The sequence below is a fragment of the Perognathus longimembris genome, chromosome 20 (genome assembly GCF_023159225.1).
Source record: "Perognathus longimembris pacificus isolate PPM17 chromosome 20, ASM2315922v1, whole genome shotgun sequence".
In the NCBI taxonomy this organism is placed as follows: domain Eukaryota; kingdom Metazoa; phylum Chordata; class Mammalia; order Rodentia; family Heteromyidae; genus Perognathus; species Perognathus longimembris.
The window spans coordinates 11,951,379-11,968,098 of NC_063180.1; positions in this window are offsets into that span (position 1 = coordinate 11,951,379).

Sequence of the window (16,720 nt, forward strand, 5' to 3'; positions counted from 1 at the left end):
ACATATATTGCATAATAAGGCAGCAAGAATAATTGGAGTGTGCTTATATGTCAATGATAAGACCCCTTAAGTATCTAAACATATTCTATCTATTGCACAATAATCACAGCTTAAACTTGCCTTTTGTTTGTTTTCCCTTGCTAAAATTCTCACTGGATATGGAATTGATTTATTTTCTTATCCTTTCTGCCAAGAAAAAGGGCTTAGAGCTTAACACATACGTAATACTCTGTGTTAAAGAATGAACCCATATAGGCTACAACTCAGATATTTTCTCCAATCATGAATGCTAAGACATCACATAGATATACATTCATTCCTTATCATTGTTATGTGAAATTTCCTATTTTATGTGCTCATAGTCCACAGCTCAACACTTGCCAACCTGCTTCCGGTGCAAGTCTTGAAACTTCTATTGGGGCCTCAATGGATGTAACTGGAGAAAGTCTCCAGAGTATCTTAAGATGCCTGTTCTCAGATAGGAACTAGGAATTCAGTGGGTTTATGAAGATAGTATGGATGATAATAAAAGACATATGGATGCAGAATAACACAGATTCCATTTTGAATCCATCAAGCAACACAAACATCCTTCTTCAATTGCACATTCACTAACATTAGCCCTCCTGTCAAAATGTTTTTCTAATCACCATTTGTAGATTGTTTCGATTTACCATTTTATTCCGAGTATAATGGAAATTATGTCACATATTAGTTATGTTGGCCATGTCAGTCTTAACAATTAGAATACCAAATTAAGGAAGATGAGATTTTATGCATCCTCCTGAGTTCCTATTTCTAATTTTGGAAAGTAGTGGTTACTCAAAAAAAAATATTGAACTTCTTAGTGCTGAATATATCCACAGTATTGTATAGCATTTAGAATCATGAAGTTCTAAATTTTTTTTTTTGCCAGTACTAAGGCTTGCACTCAGGGCCAATTCAATCTCCTGTAGCTTTTTCACTCGAGGCTGATGCTAAACCACTTAGTCCATCCCTCCACTCCTCCCTTTTTGCTAGTTATTTGGAGATAAAAGACTCATGGACTTTCCTGCCCAGGCTGGCTTTAAACCTTGGTGCTCAGGTCTCAGTCTCCTGAGTAGCTAGGATTAAAGACATGAGCAAGTGGCACCCAACTAAAACAAGTATATTTTGTTCTTTTTTTTTTTTTTTTGCCAGTCCTGGGCCTTGAACTCGGGGCCTGAGCACTGTCCCTGGCTTCTTTTTGCTCAAGGCTAGCACTCTGACACTTGAGCCACAGTGCCACTTCTGGCCATTTTCTATATATGTGGTGCTGAGGAATTGAACCTAGGGATTTTTGTATATGAAGCAATCTTGCCACTATGCCATATTCCCAGCCCCAACAAGTATATTTTGAATGGAAAAAAATTTATTATTTGACCTTCCATTACTTCCACTGTTTGTATTTTAAATAGCAAATTGTTCTCCTCCAGGGAAATAAAAAGATTTTCTATGTTTGAGACAGATGACAGCTTAGAGAACAGACTAGTCACATACCATCCACCTTATTACTTTATTTAACTCATTCCTGATAAAATGATAGAAAACTATTTCAAACATCTCTTCAATCTTCCTGATGTAGACCATGAGTGAAAAGGAGCACATATTATTCTCCCCAGGAGAAAATAACCCCCATGCTCATACCTGTCAAGTGGACGAGCATAATGATTCCTAAGCACTAGAAATCTCTCACCTTCAGCTTTCTTACCTACTGAAGAGCATGATGCAGTAAAAACTCTAAAGAGCTGTGTTTCAACTCCAGCTGTGGAGCCAATTTCCACTTATAAGATTTAACCTGGAAATTATCAGTGACAGCAGCAGGGAGAAAATGAACAGCTGATTTGGGAAGGATGTTGGAAAAAAAAAAACACAAAACCCAACCTGGCTCAGCCAGCAAAAAGGCAAAGACCAAGGATGCACAAAAGATATAGGGAATAAAAGGTGTCCTTGTGGAAATGAAATTTGATATACAGTAATCCCAACTGTGGAGCCATCAAGCAGCCTACTACAAATAAATGGCTTGATGTGATTATAGTTAAGACAAGTCAATTAAAACATATCACATTCAATGAAAGCATTGCAGCAGAATTGATTACACAGAGCTTGACAGAGGTCTAAAATGAGGACAATTGAACCATGCTTTTAATGAAAAAAATTCAAGGGAAAGATGATTAACAGGAAAAAAAAAACCTCAATGCATTTAACTGGAGTGCTGGTATAAGGATTCATTAGTCTCTTTATCAAAAATACTAAAGACAAAGGGTGAGAATACAAGAATGTATAATGAAGAAAAACCACTCAACACACATCATTAGATACCTAAATGTCAGGCCTGTGATATTTCATCAAAGAATATTAAAGATCATCTCTTCACACCAGCAAATTAACCACTATGGAAAGGAAGAGTAGCTGAAAGATACAAGCGCAAGCTTATACTGAGAGTCAGTGCTTTCTATTCACACAGAAGCTGTCCTCCCTTCATGAGCAGGAAACTCTCTTGCATATACTATCTCACCAAGTGCTCACAGAAGTCGCTCAGTTATGTGCACTGTGTCCACTATACTGGCTACATAACTGAGGCTTGTGGAGACTTAAAAAATATCCTTGAGCTAAAGACTGAAGTTGAACATTTTTTAGCCCAGTGTTTATACCACAATTCATGTCTTTTCCCTATACAAATTTATTTCTGCAGCACAATACTTGGTAAATCTATGATGTATCCATAGCCCTCCCTTTCCTCTGCTTCAGTTCATTGAAATGACCTCATTTGGCTTTCTCAGACCCACAAGTGCTTTTCAACATTCCTTTTTTACAGGACCAGAAATTCACTTATTAGCCAGATAAATATATGTGTATACCTTTATTTTTCTTTATTTCAGCTCAATCTTTTTTTATTATCTTTAAGTAGTTGTGCAAAGGATCTGCCATTCAAATGAATAGGTTTATAAGTACAATGCATCTTAATTGGTGTCACCACTTTCATCGTTCTCCCCTTTGCCTCCCAGTCTTACCTCTCCCCTCATTTTCTTAATTTCATAGGATATTGTAACTGCTATGTTTTATTCTTTCTAAAAGTAGTACAATGTTAACATTTCTTTCTGTACTTGATAGGAAAGGCGGACAAAAAAGCAGCCAATTAAACACATGAGTAATTGGAAAGAAGAGAGACATTTGAAGTAGGGAAGAAAACCTTTTAAAAGATGAAAACAAAAACCTTCCAGTGAAGACCATCAATATCCATCCCAGGGATACGGTAAAAAGACAGTCACAGAAGATCACAGGGATGTTGCAGGTGTATCTTCAAAACAGTCCTGGACAGACTTGGACTATCTCAAGTTCACTGTCAGCAACCATTCTAGAGGCTGCTAACAGAACTGGAGCTCTGAGGGAAATGCTCTCAGCCCAGAGCCTCCCCACAACGCTAGGAGGCAGCAAAGTACCTGGGAAAGGCACTAGCTTCAATTAACATTAGCTCAGCAAGCATTTACTATCTGGTGAGCCTGTGTTATTCTACAGGAGTTGTATAGTAAAGGATAGCAAGTCTCAGCCTCCATCATTTAAGAGCATATAGGCACACTGATGATTATCATGAATAAATCTAGTCAAACTTTTGAGAAGTGAGAAAGTATGTGCTAGAAACTTTGAAACATGATGATGATACTGGTTTAGGAAGTGAATAGGGAGGAACCAAAATAAAGTGCCTGGTTAAAGGACATTTTGCTGAACAGATGAATCTGGGGACAATGTTTGTAACTGAGATAGAGAAAGGATACTATCATTGCCTGTAGGAAGCAAAGTCCAGTTGGTAAAATAAGCCTAGTATTGAAGGGGGTATGAGTTAAAGGCTATACTGCAGGGATACCAGATTGATTCATGGGAGCATATTTCATAATGCATCTGTTTTGTGCCAGCCCAGGCATTTGGGTTTACACTCATTATTGATCTGTCACTCATAATAGCTATGTTCAAGGCAAAGCTGTGTTTACCTCTGTCACAAAAAAAGAGAGTCTCAGAGATAAGTAATTTGTTTAATCAGTAAGAATCAGAGTGAGTAATTGAAAGATCTTGTGCACAGTTCTTTATTACGTGTCTACGCAGGTCAGATCCAAGTGAGACAACAGTTGATATGTCACTGGTTGTGGATTGCACACAGCTTGTCTCTCAGAGACAGAAACAAATTAGTCAGGGATTTCAATCTAGCATACTGTGTCACAGCTCTCCAGTCCTGCAGTGTCTCAGTTTTAGGAAACCCTTTGAGGTTCTTGAGATAAGAATGAAAATGTTAGCACCATGATTAAGACAAAGAAAGAATCAAAGGTTGGCTCTGGTGAAGAAAAAACCTGTGGACATACCCAGAGATTAGTAAGCATGTGGCTCCTTCAGCAATTCTACAGCAGTAGCAGGTGTTAAAGAACATGATTGTAAGCTAGGAGTGATGCCTGCTAGGCTGTGTGATTTTGGAATAAGCCCCCTCTGTGTCTCCATTGTCTCATCTGTGAAATGGAAACAATAATAGCACATATATATTGAGGGTAGCTTGATGATGAAAAAAAACATTTATAAAGACATCCAGGAAAATGGTACTAATGCAATACATTGGGAGTCTCTAAAGCAAGTCCCAGGATAAGAGAACCCTTTGAACAATGCAATACAACTTGAGAATTTTCCTTGAAAATAATGTGAGAAGATGGAAGGAATTTCATTAAAACAGTGAAACATCTGGACTTGTATTTTTCAAAGACTAGAGTAGAATTTTAAAATCATTTCTGTGAAAAACATGGAGAAATACAGAACATCCATGAATGGTAGTGGCAGTCAAAAGAGAAAGAGAGTATTCAGAAAATATTGAGCATAGATACATGTCATGTTTTACTTGTTTTCTCTCAAAGTTTTGGGAGAGAGGCACATCCCAACTACCCAGGGGGGGAAAAATACGGTTCTCAGGAATCTTGTTTGCCTGTTTTTACATATTCTTTAAAATATCTTTATTATACAACAAACCAGTGCTCGGAAGTTGATGGTTTTCTGAGTTCTACCTATTCTAGCTATATTTTGGACTCAAGGTTATAGTGGTGGTTTATAGCCAGTTGGTCAGGAATTTGGGAGGCTCAGAATTGTTATTGGCATCTGAAATGAGGACAGTTTTGTGACTGGATCATAGGCAGCCTCACAGGTCTTGGAAGGCACTGCCATTCTCTTGTCAGTGTGATGAGGTTTACAGAATGGTTTTATAGGCAGTGATGTGATCAGATTGTGTTATAAAAGGCTACACTAACTGTGGAGAGAATAGATTGTATGAACAAGAGGGTAAGCAGAAATAAAAGGCCATATCTTGGTTATAAAAGCACAATGAATATAAGGCTAAAACTCATCTCTCTCTCTCTCTCTCTTTCTCTCTCTCTCTTCTCAAGCGTGTGAAAGGAGAACAATATGAGACAATGACCAATTTTCTGATACCACCTGGGTACCCTAAAATTCAATTCAGTTCTGCTACTATTTCCATGGATTAACGTGAAATCCCACCCAAATTAAAGGCCCAGACCCAAAGACAGCCCTCATATCAGAGGCCAGCTACAAGTCTAGACCTCTTTTATTTTTGAACAAATGGATATAAATCATGGATTCTCATAGCCCCTGGAGTTCAATAATTTTCTAGAACACACAGAGCTTGGTTACAGCCTCCCTCATTTACATGTTATATAGTAAAAGATAAAGGTGAGTGCCAGTGGATCATGTCTATAAGACCAGCTACTTAGGATGCTGAGCCTGGGGAAGGAAGGTGCATGAGAATCTTATCTCTAATAAAACACCAAATTATCTGTAGTTCAAAATTAAGTGGCAGCTTTGAGCAAAAGAAACTCAGAAACTCAGGGTAGTACCAAGCACTGAGTGCATGATCCAGGACGAGCATGAAAGAAGAAAGGAAAGGAAGGAAGGAAGGAAGGAAAGAAGGAAGGAAGGAAGGAAGGAAGGAAGGAAGGAAGGAAGGAAGGAAGGAAGGAAGGAAGGAAGGGTGAAAGAAAAAAGAAAAAGGATAAAGATGGCAGATAAATATTTCACAAAGCATGAATTCTGGGTGTAAGATTCTGTCCTTCTGGATCTCTGATGTACACAGTCCAAAGCCTTGTATGTGTTTACCAACACAGAAAATAGATTTCAACCTGACAGCTTCTTCCAGGATTCTTCAAACGATGTCGCTCAAGTCTTAGAGAGCTTATTTTTGTAAGTAAGGTTTATTTGAACCACACATTGCTGTTTAATATCTGTCAAAGTTGGCTTTGGACACATGGCAGAGTTGAATAATTGCCACTAATATAATGTGGCTCAAAAAGTCTAAACTATTTCTGTCTGGCCTTTTACATGGGTAGTTTGCTGTACCTGGAATACTGGTTCTCTTGTCCTCTGTCTTTTAACTTTAATTATCTTCTCTCCTGAACTAAAAACTCATCATTATCCTTGTGTTTGGAATCCAGCTTTCACCATGTTCTCCGCCTGGATCATTTCCCAGATTATTGCATTATCAGTTCCTTTTTAATGATCATCTCTCAGCAGTCATCTTCAGTCATCTCCCTAGACTCTCCTGTTTGAAGTGGCTTTTTCCCTGCACATCTGGTTATACTATCTCCATTCATCAGGTAGGTTATTGTTCCTGCTGCTGTTGGTTTTTCATAGTATCTATTGCTGTATGAATTTACCTCATTTATGTTGAAACATTCATTCTTCATTTTCTCTAATAGGCTGTGCAATCCCCAAATGAAGGGCCATCCTTATTACTTTCCCAGATAATCACCAGAGCCTAGAACTGTGTAGCACAGAGTGACCACTCAAAACAGACAATGAAGTAAATCTATCTAGAAGCTGGTTTTGACATATGGCCTTCAGGGAAGAATCCATTGGACTCAAGCACATCAGAGACCATTGTACCTTTACATGACCTTCTCATATTATGGACCAAAAAATGACAACTCAAAGGAAATGCGTGGGCTAAATTTTTTGAAATTTAGTTCGGGTTCAGATACCTGAGCACCCAGCCTGTCATTGTCATTGGTATTTTCATAGAACCTAATTTAAACAAGCTTTTCCCACAATCCCATTGTTTTGAAATCTCAGATGTTTAGAAAAATCACAAAATGAAGTAAAATAATTTGTTAACATTTTCTCAGATTTTTGAATAGACTATTTTTTGCAAATACTCTTTCAAAAAATATTTCATACAAACCATGTTGTGGGCTGGGAATGTGGCTTAGTGGTAGAGTGCTTGCCTAGTATGGATGAAGCCTTGGGTTCCATTCCTCAGCACCGCATAAACAGAAAAAGCCGGAAGTGGTGCTGTGGCTCAAGGGGTAGAGTGCTAGTCTTGAGCAAAAAGAAGCCAGGGACAGTGCTCAGGCCCTGAATTCAATCCCCAGCACTGGAAAAAAAAAAAAAACTAGCTAAAAAAACTGTATTCCCTCCCCCCATGAAGTTCTTATTATTTTGTATACTTAGTCAATATAAATCCTATCTAGCAAATGCTGGAAAAGAGAAATGACCAAAGCATTGCCATCCCCAAACCATTTCATTCTCTTATGGTGTCTTTGTGACACCCTTGAAATCTTGTAGCATCCTTATTCTTGCTTTATCACAGTCCTATTTTTGGCCTGCTTTTCTAAATTGGACTATAAATTCCTTGAAGTCAAGAACTTGATGCCAAAGATGATGAAAAATGTTTTGTAAGGATGTCTTGAATTTCTCCCCTCACAGACTTCTTCTAGGGGTTTTATGGCTCCCTCCTTTACTTCCTCCAAGTCTACACTCATATGTCATTTCTAATTCAAACCTGTCCTCACTAGTTTTATTTAAATTCCAAAGCTTCTTGGTTGAGTTTTATGATCTTCCTTATCATAAATCAAAGCATTCATAATTTTCAAGTATACTATAATAAAATTATAATAACTCATTTCAATAGTACATTCTAATGTACTCTAATATGCTACATAAAACAATTATACACCATGTTTACACTTTATGCCTAACCCAATTCAGCAGGAAGTTGAGGAAAACAAGAATTTATTTTTTAGCTGTCACACTAACTAATGAATACCCCTCCTTATATCTAGAAAGTTGAATACTAAGATACAATATTAATGTGTTGCTTTAGGTCAATGAAAGTATAGATATACATGTGAATTAATGAGGCCAAAAGGACCAAGCTACATCCCAAGACTCATCTGAGATAAACCAGCAGAGTAGCAGACCCTGCTGTTATCCCAACAGATGCTGAGCACGCTCTTCTCCATTCAGGGGAAAAACATAGATTTCTGGCCAGCTATGTTTAAGAGTAGTGCCGAACAAATAAAAGTTAACAGCCCATGTGGGAGAGGAGTTTGCCTTGCTTAATGACTTGGCAGCAGAGCAAGTGTGAGGACTGTTTGAAGAAATCTAAGACCTTATCTCTTTTCAATTCCCTGTTCCCACAGCCCATAGGAGCCATGAAAGCTATTTCCAAAGAATAGCCAAAAATCTATTCTTCCTCAGATCCCAGGAGAGAGAGCTCAAAACATTATTAATATGAAGGCTGAAAGCTAGAGTTAGACTACTCAAATTTCCATAATGGAATCAAATATATCTAGAAATAAATAAAGGAATTAGCTAATACTTTTGCATGTCTTTTACCTTTTGTTTAAACATGGCTAAGGATCTGGGAGAAAATTAGGTGTGGTCTTCGTGAGGATGGACTGGGATGAGGAATAATAGACATTAGCCACATTAGGCAAAAGTTTCATGTGTGAGCTTTGGTATATACTGAGCTACGTACTAAAATCAACATATGTACAGTGTTCAGAAATGACAGAAAAACAAATAGGCTCAATAATGCATGAGAGAGAGGCAGGGTATAACAGTAACGTAATGAAAATTTTATAATCTTGTGAATTTTAACTAGTACTATTATTAATGTGCCATGATCTTCTCATATTAGAAATATGCAACATTTTCCACAGAACAAACTAGACTTTATGGAAAAAACTCAAGTGTAAGTATCCTAACATTGACAAGAAAACCCACTGTTGAGCAAAACTATAGCTTACTTAAATAAACCCAAGGCTTTAAATAAAACCAAGTTTTATTTGCTCAGGTGAACCAATGCAACAGCAGTACTTACAAGACAATATGATGTAAACAAACTGTACAATTGGGGAGGAGGAAGGTGGGAGAAAAATGAGGGAGGAGGTAACAGGTTTGAAGAGAAATGTATTCATTGCCTATGTATAAAACTGTAAACCCTCTGTACGCCACTTTAACAATAAATAAATAAAAAGAACTATAAGAAAGAACAAATAAGTTCAAAATTATTTCTAAGATAGAACCTATCCTAAGAAATTTAAGGCAGCCCCACACTATAAACATTTAATTTGGAAGCACAGTTCCAGTGAAGAGATACAAATTAATTGTCTACACTTCAAAACCTGTGCTAAAAGATATCCTCATTTCTGAACATCAAAATGGTGAGAGAAAGGATAAAAGGAGAACCAATGCAACAGCAATACTTACAAAACAATATGTTTGAAATTCACTTTACAACTGTGGTGGGGAGTGACTGGGGAGGAGGGAAGACGGAAGAAAAATGAGAAAAGGTAACAAGTTTGACAAGAAAAGTACTCATTACCTTGTGTATGTAACTGTACAGAGTGATGGGAAGCAGAGTTACTTTAAGGCTCAAAGTGGCAGAGTGCTAGCCTTGAGCTGGAGAGCTACGAGACAGCATTCGGACCCTGAGTTCAAGTCCAGTGACCAACCAAGGGAAAAGAAAAAGGTGCGTTTATCGCAGAAGGAAAAAAAATCACTCCTGGGACAAAAGTGATGGAGCATCCAGAGGCAGTAAGACACTGTTTGGATGTCAGAGATGGTGTCAGATCCTGGAATCATTTGAGCTTGGCCCTCCAAAGTTAATCAGAGCCAGGAGGTAATAGAATAGTTTGTAAGCATACCTTTCTGATGTCTATGTCTGTCCACTAAGTAACTGGGCAGGAAGTAGCCAGTCACTTGTGATAGTGGGTAGTCAAAAGCTAAGTTTGTCTAATGAAAGGATAGTTTAAAATCCCAACCCCCTGCATTTGCTCAAAGCCCCAACTGGCAGCAAATTTTGAGCTGGCAAATCTGTTCAGGAAAGAAAGTTTGTGGACCTGAGATCATGTCCCTGTTGAGATTTATCTAAAGGCTTACACAGGTAACTTAGGGTCACAAGAGATCAGTTTCCTGAAGTACTGAGGAAAATGCTTTTGTAGACTAGAGTGCTAAAAAGGCTACAGTATTATAGCCCAAGAAAAAGTCTGTGCAGTTGCTAAATTTAGATGTTGTATGTGATTTCCAGTTTGGAGTAAAACTAGTAACATCTAATCCTGGCAGCCCCTTGGTAAAATAGGCTAAGATAGGTTCCTGGCTAGGTAGGGTCAGTGCCCCTGACTCAACCTGAAGAAGTTACAGACGATAGATGATCTTTGCCCATCAACTCCCCCTTTAAGATCAAGGGAATAGAATAATGTTTTTGAGAAATGAGGCAGAATAGAGTAAGGAAAGAGGCATAGCAACTAATGGGAAGAAGTGTACAAATGTGGAAACTGCACTTGTAAGTGATGGCTATAGGCCTGAGCCTTCTATGTCTGCCTAGAAAATCCTAGCCTTATTTTAAAATATCTGTGAAGGGGCCAGTTTAAAAGGCCAAGTGACTCCATTTTGACCCCAACTCAGAACGAACTCGGAGTGACCCTGGCTGATGTAGCTTTCCAGGAATTTAGCACAGAAACCAGAGAACCAAGGAGTGACAATCATTTCCCAACACGAGGGCTGGCTCCTGGCATCAGACTCACAATAGGTGATTTTAAAAATAATTAACCATCAGCCTGCAAATATGGCCTAGTGGCAAAAGGGCTTCCCTCGTATACATGAAGACCTGGGTTCAATTCCTCAGCACCACATATATACAAAAGGCCAGAAGTGGCACTGTGGCTCAAGAGGCAGAGTGCTAGCCTTGAGCAAAAAGAAGCCAGGCACAGAGCTCATGTCCTGAGTCCAAGCCCCAGGACTGGCCAAAAAAAAAAAAAAAAAAAAAAAAAAAATTAACAATCAACTAAGTAACAGCAACAGAGCCATGGTGAAATTCCCCTAGTATGAGCCGATTGTGAACAAAGGTCAAGCATGCCCTGTGGTTTGTGGTTTGTCCCTATAAAATCAGCCTGTAAGATCGATTCAGGGCATCCCTGTTCAGGGGTAGCCCTGGCCAGTCAGTTCTATACTGATTCTTGGCGCAGAATAAAGCTCTGCTTAACTTTTGCACTTTATCAGACTGGTTCCTTTGTTCATGGACTTAGTAATCTGGTTAACAAAACTTATTGCCCTGGCAAAATTACCCAAGGGCCATTGCCTAAAGCTGTCTTAAAAAACCAGTGGGTTTCCAGCCTGCAAAAACCAGTGTACTTAAAAGGCAAACAGAAAAAAATCAGGAGATTTCACTAAAGTCAGGCCTTAGGTTAAGTTTCTTTAACCAGTCTGTGCAGAGTTTCTGGCAACACAGCAGAAGGTGTGACATTCTACTGGAGCCACTGGGAGATATTGCTGCCTGCTGCCATAAGGGCCCCTGCCTGACAGTCATTCTGAGGAGACTACATCTTCATCCTGACCATCTCCCCCATGGTAAAAGCAGAAGCCTGATACCATCACCAAGACTGTTTCCCAATGGATGACTACTTTGTATCTACTGGAACTAAGACTTTGATTGTGGGATAATCTTTTGTGGGTCATAGATTTGTAAATCTTACCCACTGGAACCTGGAAAAGGTTGGTGTTAGAATATATTAGACATTGCCAGGACCCACGCAGATATCCAGGTATAAAAGAAAATAGGAATGGTTTATTGCCAGAAAAGCGATCTGCAAGACGACTTCTCACCATGGAGAAGTGAGAAAAAGTGTCATTTATTCTCTGGGGTGACATATAACCTGAGAGGTCTTAGAGGCAGGGACCTTAGTGTGAACTTGAGGACCAGGGCCTCATCATGTCCACCTAGGGTTTATTGCCGCTACACAAATGATAGATAAGGGGTCCTGCAACTGCCCAGGCCTGAAGGTCAACTCTAAGGGGATCTTGTTGCCTTATATGGTCATAATTTCCCTAAAGGAATGCCATCTCAAGGTAAAGGAGTTGGAGTCTGATTATTTACTGCCCTTACTAGATGGCCCTAGTGTTACTTAGGAAAGGAACATGCTGAGCTACGGGAAGGAGTCTATTGGGCTTACAGCTGGTTTTGTTCTTGTACTAATAAAACAGATGTAGGACAACAGTGCTTTTTTTTCTTGAAAACTTTGGTTAAAGTAAGTTGCTTAAATAGGCCCAATGCAGCTCTCTCACTAAAAATCAATTTGATTTCATATGGGCAAGAGCAGTTGGGGATAAAGTGAGGAAATCAAAGATTTGATCTCATTTACCTAAGAGCCATGGGGAATGTAATGTGGAAACTGAGTCACAGACATCCTTCACCAGGCTAGGTGCTGGGGGCTATTGCTTTCAGAGACATTCTGGAGCCTGCCAGGAGAGGGAGTGGGGCGGGCTGTTCACCGAACTCCCAGGCCTAGAGGTGAGACAAGCTACCTTTGAATTGCAGATGCCTGGCTCAATGGGTAGAGCCAGAGGGCCTGCTTTGGGGCTTTTGTAGATAACTTGTGTTGTTTAGTCCCTGGGGAGCTCTGCTCCTTTAGTATAATGCTTTGCTGAAGCTGGGTCTCCACTCAACATGTGACCTTTGTCTTTAAAGCTTGGTGCAAGCTCTTTTGGTGCTGCATATTTTTGTAATTGGCTGGCCTGCAGACCCATAGCGTCCAAAGACTTCAAAATTCAGACATTCAAGATGTGGCTTCTCTATTATCTCACAACTGGTTTTGTATCTGATTCAAAGTATTTTTCTTTTTTTTTTTTTTTCCACACAAGCCCCAAAGAAGCTCAAGGAAATATAAAGAAAGAGGATAGAAAGCCTTGGAAAAGGGGTTGAGGAAACAAAAATAGTTTCCTCTAGACAAAAAAAAAAAAGATTTAAAAGTAAGGATTGTCATCAATTATAAAGGAGAAAGACAAATCCCAGAAAGTTTGTGTATGTAGCAAATCATATGAGTCTATCTTAAAACTGGAGCTTATGAGTAAAGTTGGTATGTAATCAAGCTGGCTAAAATATAAATAGGGTCAAAATTTGTGCATTAACATAAAACTATTCTCTATGTTTATCTGTATCTGTGGGATTGAGGAACTTGTTTTGTTATGACAGACTATAAAATTAAAAAAATCTCATTAGTAACTTGTGGCCCGACAACTGACTAGCTTAACAGCAGCCAGACCCTTTGGTTCACATTCTTCCCAGGTTTATATCTATAATGGGATAGAGGGATGAGTCCACTTTGACATAGAAACTGGGAGCCAAAGGCAGAAAAGAGCTGTCCCTATGCTCATCTCCCTGCTAGTAGGTCTTGATGTAGCCTTGTTCTGCAGCAATTGATGTGTTAGCCCTAGTGAAAAATGGCTTAGATTTCAGAGCCTTGAGTAACCAGGTGGCATAGGAAAAAAAAAATCTAAAGGATAAGTATGCCAGACGTAAAGAAGGAAAATTGGTACTCCTCCCTACTTTCATGGTCTCCATGGGCTAACACACTTATATCATCCCTCATTGGGCCCACAGCCCTTCTCCTGATGGTACTAACTGTGGGGCCTTGCCTTATAAACAGCCTAACTAGATATGTACAGAAGTGAGTACAGGCAGTAAAGCTTATGGTCCTCCATTACCAGCACCCCTAATGGTCTCTTGTTCAGGAAGAACAAAAAAAATCTGCCAGTGATTCAGTAGATCCCCACAAAAAGAGAACTAGATAATATGGAAACCAAGTACAAAGTGTAAAAAACAACAACAAACTCTTTGGAGTCCCTAAAAACAGCAGTCTGAGGCAGAGTAGTGGGGCATAAAAAAGAAAAAAAAATTAGGCTGGATAGCAAGGACATGTTCTGGTAAATGTAAGTAACCCAAGCCCTATCAAAAACTAATCAATAGGAGATGTAAAATGTGATTTTTCTACTAACCTGCTAGCTGTGTAACTAGGTGCTTGCTTAAATGGGATATAGCAGCCTTGATATAATGACTTTTGTGACTAAAAGGGAAAACTTCAAAATTTCAGGAGAGAATTATATTATCTGGGAAGCATGGTAGAGTTGCTAAAAGTTGAGTAAAAGCTCATGCATGCCCCTGGCTGAGGATCCACTGGCGTCAAAGATTTGACTCTCGACTAAACGAAAAAGGTGGAAATGAAGTGATGAATATAATTAATCTGCTGCTGTGCTAGCTTTCAATGACAAAGTATTGCTAATACTGTTCTGTAGTGTTCAGTGTAAAACTTTTCTTTTACTGTTCTGTAGTGTTCAATGTAAAACTTTTCTGAAGCTGGGACCTGCTGTAAAGTTCTGTAGTTGTATTTACCCAACTTGCTTTGAACTTGTTTTGCTCTGTATTGATCACACCTGTAACACCACCCCACCCCCTTGGAAAGTTTCATCCTGTTTTGCCACCTAGTTGTTAGAGGGTCTCCAGTGAACATCAAGACACCCTGACCTGTTGTGACTGAAACCTCTTGGAAGTAGCATGTCCCTGTTGGAAGTAACAAGCCCCTGTAGTTGACACTTCTTGAAAGTAACAAACCCCCATTGTTAAGCTAAAGGAAAAATTCCTCAGCCTTCTGAGATGGCCCAGGACTGCATCTTGAGAATCCATACTGCAGTCCTCAGTATTTTCTCACTCAATAAAATTTTTCTTTAAAAAATTTTTTATCTCAGTGTCTCATTTCCTGATAACCATAGACCCTATAACACAGCCACAATACCATATCTGGTTTTTGAATGGTTTATTGGAGGTAAGAGGCTCACAAGGACCTTTCTGCCCCAGCTGTTTTTGAACCACCATCCTCAGATCTCACCCTCCTGAGTAGCTAGGATGACAGGAGTGAGCCACTAGGGCCTGGCTATTGCTGGTGATTTTTGTCTTACTTCCTGTCTTGTGCCTTGGCATGACCTGCCATTATTATGGTTACATAATAGAGCTAGGATAACAGGCACAGTCTACTATATCCATATCTCTGATGCATATCTCATCTCCCCCCTTTTTTTTTCTTTAGATGATTTGTCATATGGGGTCATTTAATTTTTTTTCCTGGTGCTAGCCTCAAGCCATGATCTTTCTACCTTATGCGTCCATCAAAAATGTGGTTATATATTTTTGCTCATATATACATTTTTGTCCTGAAACCTAAAATTCAGTATTCTCCAATGGCTGAAATATCTAGAAAGTCCGTGATATAAGATGTGTTGCCTTGATGGTATATTTAGAGGAATTTGCCACATTCTCCTGTCTGGAGGTCCTGGCAGTTGGTTTAGTTGGCTGGGAGGACTTGCTCAAAAGTTGAGATGCACAGAAAGAAAAGACTGAGCCAGAAAAGAGCAATCTCTGACCCTCTTTACAACCATACCAATGACTGAAAGTAGCAAAATATACCAATGTGCTCCAAATAGCCAGATATCCTTGATATGCAAAGGGAATATAAGGCTATACTTGAGGAGTATCCACTTGGATTCCTGACCACTGAAAACCAAAGCACTGTGACTAAGAAAAATTTTAGAATCTCATCATCTGCCAGAGATGCTCTTCCCAACTGGACAGGCTATCTCAGTAGAGAAGGTTGAATTCTCATTTGAAATGTTCTCACAGAATATATTCATCCACATCTTAAAGTTGTAGGAATAAAAGGTATATATTTGATCAAGAAACTGGATGCAAGCTGTGCCAGGAGCCTGGGCAAGCTTCCTAATGAGAGCTTGTACAGTCTTCAGGAGTGTATATCTGAATGAGCTTAGAGTGTTCTCCGAAGCTAAGACCAAGGAGAGTTTAGATAATAGGACTTTATGAATGGGATGAGGAGCTGGTTAGACTCAGAACAAAAGGAAATGATCAGATAAGATTTCATAAAACAACTACAAAATTAAATGTTCCTTAATCCTCATAGCTGTTCTCTTCATTTAATTGCTAATAAAATTGAATCAAAGTTATCAATAAGAAAATATAAACAATTTAAAAGTACAGTTGAAAAAGTGCAGCAGAGTAGTGCACTAGACATTGATGAAAGTGAACTATGCAACTTTTTGGGAGGGTGGTAATGAGAGGGAATGAAGAAACAGATGACACTATGCAAAAGGAAATGTACTTATTACCTGATGTATGTACAAGTAGCCCTATTGTATATCACCTCTAAAACAACAATAAAGGAAATTGGAAAAATTTTATCAGAGATTTCCTAAATTTATAATAAACATTTGTGGTTTTACTATGATGATGACTTAGAATTTAAATATAAACATTTGGGATATCTTCGACATGTTTGCATATAAATATAAGGAAATTCCATCTACTTATACTCTTGAATATTTAAGTCATTAATTAAATAAACAACTGAAGCTCAAAAAAAGAAAAGGGCTGTGGTTGGTCATGGAATATTTAGTATGCTTTCATCTGAATGTTTTGTCTCTAGTGGAACTCAGTATTGAAGTTTTCTTTAATTGTTTTAGTGTAAGAACCTCTGAAAATGCTTTTAAATCCACGGATAATAAATAGTATTGAAGGAACTATCAAAATTCTCTTGAC